The sequence below is a fragment of the Neolamprologus brichardi genome, chromosome 2, assembly GCF_056152115.1.
Source record: "Neolamprologus brichardi isolate AB-2024 chromosome 2, ASM5615211v1, whole genome shotgun sequence".
Lineage (NCBI taxonomy): Eukaryota > Metazoa > Chordata > Actinopteri > Cichliformes > Cichlidae > Neolamprologus > Neolamprologus brichardi.
This window is the reverse complement of record NC_142105.1, coordinates 3,776,417-3,786,365: the sequence shown is the minus strand read 5'-3', so window position 1 is coordinate 3,786,365 and position 9,949 is coordinate 3,776,417.

Below are 9,949 nucleotides of genomic sequence, written 5' to 3'. Positions count from 1 at the left end.
TCTCTGCTGCTGTACCCTATCTGTTTCAAGCTTTGTGTTGTACATGCAGAGATTTTTTAAGCAGTCTGACCATTCTCCTCTCACCTCTGCCAGCATCAAGGTATTTTTGCCCAGAACTGCAACTCACTGGATATTTTCTCTTTTCAGATCATCTCTATAAACCTTAGAGATGTGCAGGGAAATCCCAGTAGATCAGCACTTTCTAAAATACTCCAAAAACTAGTCCGTTTGCACTTCAGCATGTTGTCTTGACTATGCCTCATGCATTGAGTTGCCTCCCTGTGACTGGCTGATGAGATATTTAGGTTAAGATGCAGCTGATCAGGTGTATCTAACAAAGTGGGCAATGGGCATAACCTTGGGTTGTCCTCTTGTGTTACTTGAACAAGATATGGGGAGCAGCTCTGTATTTGCCCTCAGTGCTTCAAAGCTAGCATCACATTAATTCTAAATTTGGCAAAGTAGCTCACAGACAAGGGATGGTATGATTTCTAGGCAGATCACCGCCTCACATTTAATCTGTTTCTTATTCACTGGGTAATATAATTCATATTTTGCTATGAAATGTCCACCTCTACAGCTGAATGGCTGTGATTAATTATGAAAGAACTTGTAACATGCAGATAAAATTGTCTTCTACCGCCTATAGTGGTAGAAACAACTCTTTAGTGGCATGTGGATTCTTTCAATAACCATTTCCATGGGTGAGAACGGAGCAAATCCAGATATTATGTTTTAGGTCACATCAAATTTGAATGGATGAAAGAAGTCCCAGACTTGCATGTATTTCCCTGTATACTGAAGACAAATATGGTTTATTGTGACTGCACAAAATTCAGTGTGATAGTCATTCTCATGTTTTTATTCCCACTTTGGTGTTGTGCATTATGGGTTTTTAATGACACCTCGGGCACTTTTCCACTTTTCAGTGAATCATCTAATGTGGCTGAAGACATCACAGCTGTCCTGTGAATTGCTTTTTTGACTTAACTGTAACTTCACTATTACTATCAAACTCGTGTGCATGCTATTGTCAGACAACAGTTTTACTTTTTGCTTGATTTTTTATTATAATGTAATATTCAGAGTTCTCCAGTGGTATAGAGTCTTTTGGTGATAATGATGCAAGAAAAAGAAGTAGCAGAAGTCTCTCTTAGTTTAAAAACTGTAGCTATATTATCCATTTAAAGAAAGCTCTTTGATTATTAATAAGTGAGTGAACACAGCACAAATTAGCTGAACTCCTGACACATTCCTCAGAAGTCTGAGAGCCTTAGAAAATGTTTTAATCATTTCCTTTCTTGTGCTTTTGTAAGGATTAGTAATGCACTTATTTTTATGACTATTAAAACCTATCTGTTCACATAGTGAACCACATATCTACGTATGTGTTTTTTCCTCCCATTCACCTACACAAATTTTTAATAAAAAGGTTCAAATGCACTTTGTTCTTCTCATTTTGATGAAACTGTGAACAAATTTTAAGACTCTGTTGTCTGAGATATCTAACATAATGTTAGTTTTTGTATAACTGGGTAAAAAAGAACCGCAATGTTTTTTAAAAAGGAAAACAATATTTTATAACTCCTCACGTTAAGTTTCAAACTAAGAGCTGTGAAATCTCAAAATATATCTGGCGATTTTGTGTTTTCTGTAAATTTATTAATAGTCTTTAGGGAACATGCACAAAATTTTCATGTCTTAAAACACCCTAATCTAGTTGTTATTAGTTGTTATCCACTTTTTTTCCACATATGCAGTTCAGAGTCACAGTGGGGCTGGATACACCCTGGACAAAACATAAATAAATAAATAAATAACCCCATCTACAAACAGAAAAAGAAATGCATATCAAAACAGGGCAATATGTTGGATTTGTGATACTTAAGTGAGATTACATAAATGAAACCACTCAGATTAAAATTATTCTTTGCATGTTACTATCAGATCTCGAAATAAATGTAAACATATTAATATTTATATGGCTCGTTTTTATGAGTAGAAAGCAAATTTGAATAAAAATGCAACAGTTTCATTTAAGATTTTGTGTTTTCTGTAAATTTATTAATAGTCTTTAGGGAACATGCACAATATTTTCATGTCTTAAAACACCCTAATCTAGTTGTTATTAGTTGTTATCCATTTTTTTCCACATATGCAGTTCAGAGTCACAGTGGGGATAGATACACCCTGGACAATTCTGTGTCAGCCAGTCTGTTGCAGGGCTGACACAAAGATAAACAACCATTCATGGTCACATTCACACCTGCAACCAGTTTAGAATCACTAATAAATTTAACAAGCATGTCTTTGAGCAGTGGGATGAAGCCAGAGTTCCCAGAGAGAACCCACACAGGCACAGGGAAGTGTGCAAATTCAGATGGGTGCAGGACCTTCTTGCCGTAAGGCAACAGTGCCAATAGCTGCAACGCTATGCCACCATTTTATTAGGCCACTGTGGGGGGTAGATGCCCTGTATTTGGACATAATATAGTTGATAATGAAATAATATAATGATTTAATAGCGCAACTTCTCTAAGTGGACACCCAGATTTAATAAAAAAGGGCACAGGGTACCAGCCTAAAGCTTTAATATGTGGAACCTTCATCTCTTTATAATCCAGCAATGCATTAAAAAAAACCCTGCCAGACAGGCATCCATGGCTTACAGCCATTACTCTTAAACGTGTCAAAAAGTACCTTTAAACCTGCTTAATAAAGCAACCTGACAACCTTGACATCGAGAGAAAAATTAATGTTCAGCTGTTTTCAAAGTAGGTGTTGGTCAACTTCAGCTTGGCCACTGCATCAGGTGAAGTTCAGTGAGTTGGGTATACTTCTATTGCTGAGGCAGGTGAATGACCCCAAGGTATCAAGGTAAATCTGACTTAAAAGATCATATGCCTTTGGAAAGGTCCAATCAGAGTCCAGACCATAAAGATTCTGTGGAATTCCCTCAAGGGTCGTTCACAGCAGACGCCCTAAAAATAAAAGTGAATTGAAGCAGTTCTGTAAGGAAGAATATTCCAAAGTGATTCCTGAACTTTGTGGAGCAACCAGAAACACTTTTTCTTGAGGGTATTTCTCTCAAAGGAGGTTTGAGTAGTAATCAAAACAAACAAGGTGCAGTTACATTTTTAAATATTACACTGCATTTGGCTTTCAAGTGCATTATGCTTGTCTGCTCTTGTTACATAAACATATGATCACAACTTACAGGTAGTTAACCTATAAATTCCATACGGTGCTAATACCCAGTGAGATAATTCTAATATACGTGCACACATCTTTACACCACTGCTTCCCTTTATATCTTGGTCACAAGATATAAAGGGAAGTATAGCTGTATACAGCACACACTATGCTATTTCTATTCCAAGGACCTTCTGAACCCTTTCAGGCTAAATTTCCTTTCACACAAAAACCAGCACTGTGTCATGTCGTGAGCAGAAATCTAAGGAACCAACCACAGAGAGAAAGGGCTCTTGTGCAGCCAGATCAGAGCTTAACTATCAGGCACCCTGCCAGGACAGCTGCACCCGTTTGGAAGACTTGCAGTCATTGCCATGAGGTACCTTTAGAGAGGCGTTTGATTCATGAATATTGCTGCCTAGACTGGTGCAGAGCAAGGAGGCTGCTGCCCACAGCTAGAGCTGGGAACACCAGGCATCATGGTCAACCAGAGCAGAAGACAACTTTTTTCTAGTTCAGGTTCAGTAGCTGGTCAGTGTTGTAAAGCAACTTACAAAGGATCATACTATGATAGAACTTCTTATATGTTAAAAGAAATCCACCCAATTGCTGACCATATTATTTCTGGGCAGTTACTGGTTTCAGTTCTTTTTACATACCTGAAAACAATTATTTTAACAGCCACATATTTTACTACTTTGAGGAGATAAATGTTTGAATTTTCAAATTCAGTGGATGTGATTCCTGTTTGACCTTGTGAATTAAATACTCTGACATCTTTTGATTGCTTTTCACTGGTTCCCACTTAAATCGTGAATACAGACAGGTTGTTAAATGCCACAAAAAATGTTAAATTAATTGAATTAATTGAAAAAAAGAACCCCATAAATGACACAATCATTTCCAAAAGGCTACATTTTTACTGTGCTTTATATGTCCTGTATCCAGAATGTTTCAAACTTAGTGCTTGAAATACATGTGTGTGTGGTGTGCATTTGCTTTGACTTTCACAAGAAACCCAAGAAATTAGCCGTTTCTTAAGTTGATCTTTCGTACATTATATTTTCATCCAACAAAGCTATAACATCTAATAATGAATTGCATTTATATAGCGCTTTTCGGGGCCCTCAAAGCGCTTTACAATTCCACTATTCATTCACTCTCACATTCACACACTGGTGGAGGCAGCTACAGTTGTAGCCACAGCTGCCCTGGGGCAGACTAACTGAAGCGAGGCTGCCATATCGCACCATCGGCCCCTCTGGCCAACACCAGTAGGTGGTAGGGAAAGTGTCTCGCCCAAGGACACAACGACCGAGACTGTCCAAGCCGGGACTCGAACCGGCAACCTTCTGATTACAAGACGAACTGCCAACTCTTTGAGCCACGATCGCCCTACCTACATCTACCACAAATATGTAAACTGTGAGCAGTGGGAACAGAAATTATGTGACAGCAATATTAAATTAGCGGTGTGGGAGTGTAATATTCCACTCATCAGTATTATAAAATGTGATGTCATATTCTCATTTTTCAGAAAGAGGTCAGTAATATTTCTGTTGACTTAAGCTGAAAAAGGAACTAACAGTAGTATTTTTTTCATACACTCAGCTGCGTGTTCTGTGTTCTTCTTAAATAAGCACGTTGTGATAGTCTTCACATCACAGTGGATTTTCCCCCTACCATTTTTACTTTCATGTGAATGCACATATTCCTTAAATGTGAAATATTCAGTCTTCTCATCACTGTGTCATGTTGATAAAAACTAAATCTGTGCAGCTTTCTACTTCACCATTTTACTGCTAAAAATCAGTAGTATATAAACTCTCCAGGAAGCTGGGTTATGTCTATTGCTCTTTAAAAAAAATCTTTTTATTAAGGGCTGCAGGCTGTTGCCTTGCCTCATAGTAAAGTCCACCCCTGATTACAATCTACTGCAGTCAAAGAGCTATATCTATCAAAATTATACGTTGGGTATACAAATAATGACTGCTTGGTGCCCTGTAATATTTCAACTCTGTGCTAACGTAAGGTAGCTGTGCTTAAAAAACTGTACATATAATTTATCTTTGAAGCTGTTCTGAAGGAGGAACGATGTTGCTCATTTAAATTAGACTGAATCCACACATTCCATTTGTTTCAATGTGTTTCCCTTAAATGTCTAAGATTAGACAAAAACCCCTGGGTACCACATGAGTTATTCATGAACAGAGGAACTGCACTTGGCACCTAGTATTCAAATGAAAGGAGCATCACATAGATGAATACTAAATGGGGAAGCCAACAGTAGTGTCCCAAGAAATTTAGACTCTTTGCAGAAGCTGTTGGATGTGAACTACCGGAATGATTTACAAATATATAAACAAACATTAATAACAAGAAAACAAAAACCCCCAAAATGTTTTACATCTTTGTTGAATTACTGCAGTTAGAGAACAAAGTCAGAAAAGTCCACAGGTAAACACTGTAGGCAATAAAACTAATTGAGAGTTGGTATCTGAAATGCAAAATTGTCTAATGCTCAGTGTTGGGGAGTAACGGAATACATGTACCGCCGTTACGTATTTAAAATACAAAATATGAGTAACTGTATTCCGTTACAGTTACCGTTTAAAAAGGTGGTATTTAGAATACAGTTACTTTGTTGAAATAAATGGATTACACGGCGGTACTTCCCTGTTTCATATTGTGGCGGGTCAGGACTGTTTGGGTTTTGTTTGACAGCTACGTTCTGTTGTTCCAGGCGGCAGCGTTGCGGTTGCCATGGTTACAGGGTGACGCTCTCTCTCTGCGTGTTTCCTGGGTGAGAGAGGCCTTTTTGTTGTTGTTGTGCTAAGCTAATAGGCAGAATGCTACAGGTATAGCTCTAAAGAATGTAGCATCATAGGCAGTGTAGTCCGTGCTGCAGGGAGAATGGACTGCCATACACGTTATGTGTCTGTGAGCGAGGGAGGGAGAAAAAGGAAAAGTACGAGCTGTCATCGAGCAAAAACGGGAGCTGGAAGCATGTAAATATAATAATAACCACTGCAGCCAAGAAGAGAGCCTGACGAGCCCAGTTGTAAGTAAGCTATTAAGACTCGACTGTACACCGTGTTCGTGTTTTCCTCCGAAACAATAAGTTCCGTTGGAGCAGCCTTTCAACGCCTCTCTCTGTCTCTCGCAAGCAAAGTTGACCCAGACAACAAAGTAAAGCTAGTTTTCCGCTACGAGCCCGACACGAACCCGTATTAGTCAGAGGTCCCTTTACTACGGTTCGGAGCCGCGGACCTTCAGTAACAGTAATAAATCACAGCAATAGTACATTCATGTAGTTGTAAACAGCATGATAATATATTAAGTAATCCAAAGTATTCAGAATACGTTACTCTCATTGAGTAACGTAACGGAATACGTTACAGAATACATTTTAGGGCATGTATTCTGTAATCTGTAATGGAATACACTTTAAAAGTAACCTTCCCAACACTGCTAATGCTAATTATCTTGCAGATCAGACTACTTTTTCTTCCATGCAGAAGAACCCAAAATGACAACATATCGTTTTGATAATTTTGTATCTTCTTTTACTGTGGGCATATCCCACAGTATAATTGATGAACTCTCACATTTTTATCATCTGCAGTATTTTAGAAAATTATGGTGTTTCTTGACTAAACAAATAAGCATCATTTAAAAACTTCTCTTCTTTAAAAAAAAAAAAAACATATCTCATTTGCCTCAGAGCTGAACATAAATTGGGCAAAGTACAGCTTATGTCCCCGTGTAACTCCATGGTCAAATGAGGACTTGGATTCAGCACGAGTAAAAAATAGATACATAAATAAATAAATAAATAACCCCATCTACAAACAGAAAAAGAAATGCGTATCAAAACAGGGCAATATGTTGGATTTGTGATTCTTAAGTGAGATTACATAAATGAAGCCACTCAGATTAAAATTGTTCTTTGCATGTTAATATCAGATCTCGAAATAAATGTAAACATATTAATATTTATATGGCTCGTTTTTATGAGGAGACAGTGAATTTGAATAAAAATGCAAAAGTTGAACATAAAGTGCTCTATAATAACCTCTGTGTGTGTGTGTGTGTCTTGACTTCAACACAGAAACAACAAAACAACAATCATGTATACATGTGTGATCATTCATGTTGGTAAAATGACATGAAGATTACCAACATGATGCACATAAAAGCATCAAACATACTTGAAAACTGTTTCAAGATGGCAGGAAAAGCATATATTCATGCTTTCAGAGTTCTAAAGTCAAAACGCTGTTATTTAAACAAACACTTTGACCTTTGGCCACAAGGGGGCAGAAAACATTCTGCGCAAATCAACTGCTCAGATGTTATACCAGTGGTTCTTAACCTTGTTGGAGGTACCGAACCCCACCAGTTTCATATGCGCATTTACTGAACCCCTCTTTAGTGAAAAATAAAATATGATTTTTTTTTCAAATTCAAGACATAGATATGTTTTTTATTGGTGCACAAAATGAGCCGTGCATGTCACGGTGGAGGCTCTGCCGAACCCCTGAGACCGACTCACCGAACCCCTAGGGTTCGATCGAACCCAGGTTAAGAACCACTGTGTTATACCATAGCTTAAGATTCTGCCCAGATTCGGCTTTACTTATAGTTGACATCAGTTTAAATAAATCATTCAATTTTAATTGTGTTTGTTTAAAAGAGAAAAAGGTCCAATTTCCATAATCCTTTCATTTTTAGTCTTCTCCGTGGTCTACACCAACAGCTAGGAAAATTCTATTCAACCTGTTTGACTAAACTTTTTTTGTTTTGTTTTGCTTTTGTTTTTTTCCACCATCAAGCTGTTAAATATGTCTGCTTTTAGTTTTGGTCAGCGGAGGCAGTCTGCAGGAGGTTTTGATGCAAAACAGCTGCCTTACTGAGACTAAAACGCTCCATGAAGTTAGTGATTTTTGTATTCAGGTGTCAAAATTGTGGATAAATTGGTTTCAAAATCACAGTAACAGTGTGGTTAAGATCAGCAGCCAAGGTTTGAACAATGGGTGCAAACTAATCTCCTATTGCTGAAGTGATCCATTTGTGCATATATCCTGCCATCCGTCCCTAATCTTTTAGTGATATCCTCCCACTGTCCTTTTCCCTCATCAAGTAGGATAGTCGTTATTTGCACAATTACAAGAGGTGACGAAAGGTGGCATACAGTATGGGGAAACATGGGTCACAGAGTTCATGCTAAGCAAGCTGCTTTTTTTGGGAGGGGGGGTTGTTTTTTTTAAATGAGGACCGTCTCAAAATGAAAAATAGGAACAAATCCACAAAGCTGTAATGAGTCCTCGGGGGTTAATTCACCAGGAACATTGGACAGCATTCTGGCAGTTTTTTCACATTGTTAGTTTGTCCAGGGAGTTTGTAATGACTGCAATAATAAGTCTGAAAATGCCAGTCTCCTAAAATTGGCAGACATTAGCCTGTGAGAAGAAACTGGTTCTGTTAAATTTAGCCAAGTCTCTTTTTTTAATGTATTTATTTTTTAATGAAGGCCGTTTAGTTTGGCACACAGATGTTTTCGGATTGTTACTGTTGTGATGATGAGTGGCTGCTCTGTATGGTGCTTGTTTCCATGGTGTTGTATTCGGTTGTAACTTAAACTCAGATGGGCCAATTTACACAAGTGATGAGAACTTCTGCCCACACAGTGAGAAATGATTTGAATGGATTGTTTGTGTCAGGTTTTTTTTTTCAGTAAAAATCCAATAACCCTATTTATGATCAATGAGTGATTCTCCCTCAAAATTACAGCAAAGTGGCTCTATTGCAACAACACTAAGCCATTGCTTTGAGCAAGGCAATATCAAAGCAACTCCTTAATGTGCAGGTGACAATACCCTTTTATTTGTCAATGTGTTACACAGTGCACTGGGGCCCAGAAGGGTTGATGTATGGATCAAATTATCAAGAAGGAGATTAAATAAATCTGTTCAACTTTTACGGGCATGTATTTTTGTCAGCGAGAAGATAAAGCTCAGCAATCCTTTGTAAAACAAAGACTTGGAGCTGGGTTTACTCCAAGAGTGACCGGCATAGGTTGGAAAAATGGGGGGGCATCTATTGATTTTTACCTCACTATGTCAAGGTCATTGAAATGACTCTGTAATTGAAGTTCTTTAATGGACCCACTAAAATAGTGTGGGGTAGATGAGAGGGTCCAGAGACCAGCCTGAGGAGATAACCCTCACTGCTGCCCATTGATGTATTGTCCAAGGAGTACGCAATAAAATGTAATGTGTACAGAGATTAAACATTTAAATACGTTCATATTATGTGGAGAGAGAAAAAAAATGCTGATTCAACCTACCGCGCAAGAAATGAATGAATTCATTAATTTTCTGTGCTTCCACAGTCCTTCACAAGGTCACTATAGATCTTCAGTTCAGACAAGCAAAAAGAATTCACTTGTGCTGCTCAGTGGAGAAGCACATTTAATAATAAGGTTTAGCATCTTGCTGTTACATCTAATTTATTGATTCATTCACACACATCCATATGACTGATGTCATCACAGCAAGCTTGAAATTACTAAAGTTGGTCATAATTTTAATGGATTTAGACTAAATGAAGCACCGTCAAAGTTTAGGAAATGCTTCAACTGTCGCCCTCTTGAGTATTTTGATAAATGGATCTTTACATGAAGTGTCGACCATGTTTAGCATTGTTGTTGGTTTCAGTATAGACAGACACCATACTGTTGACTGCCCACACCTCC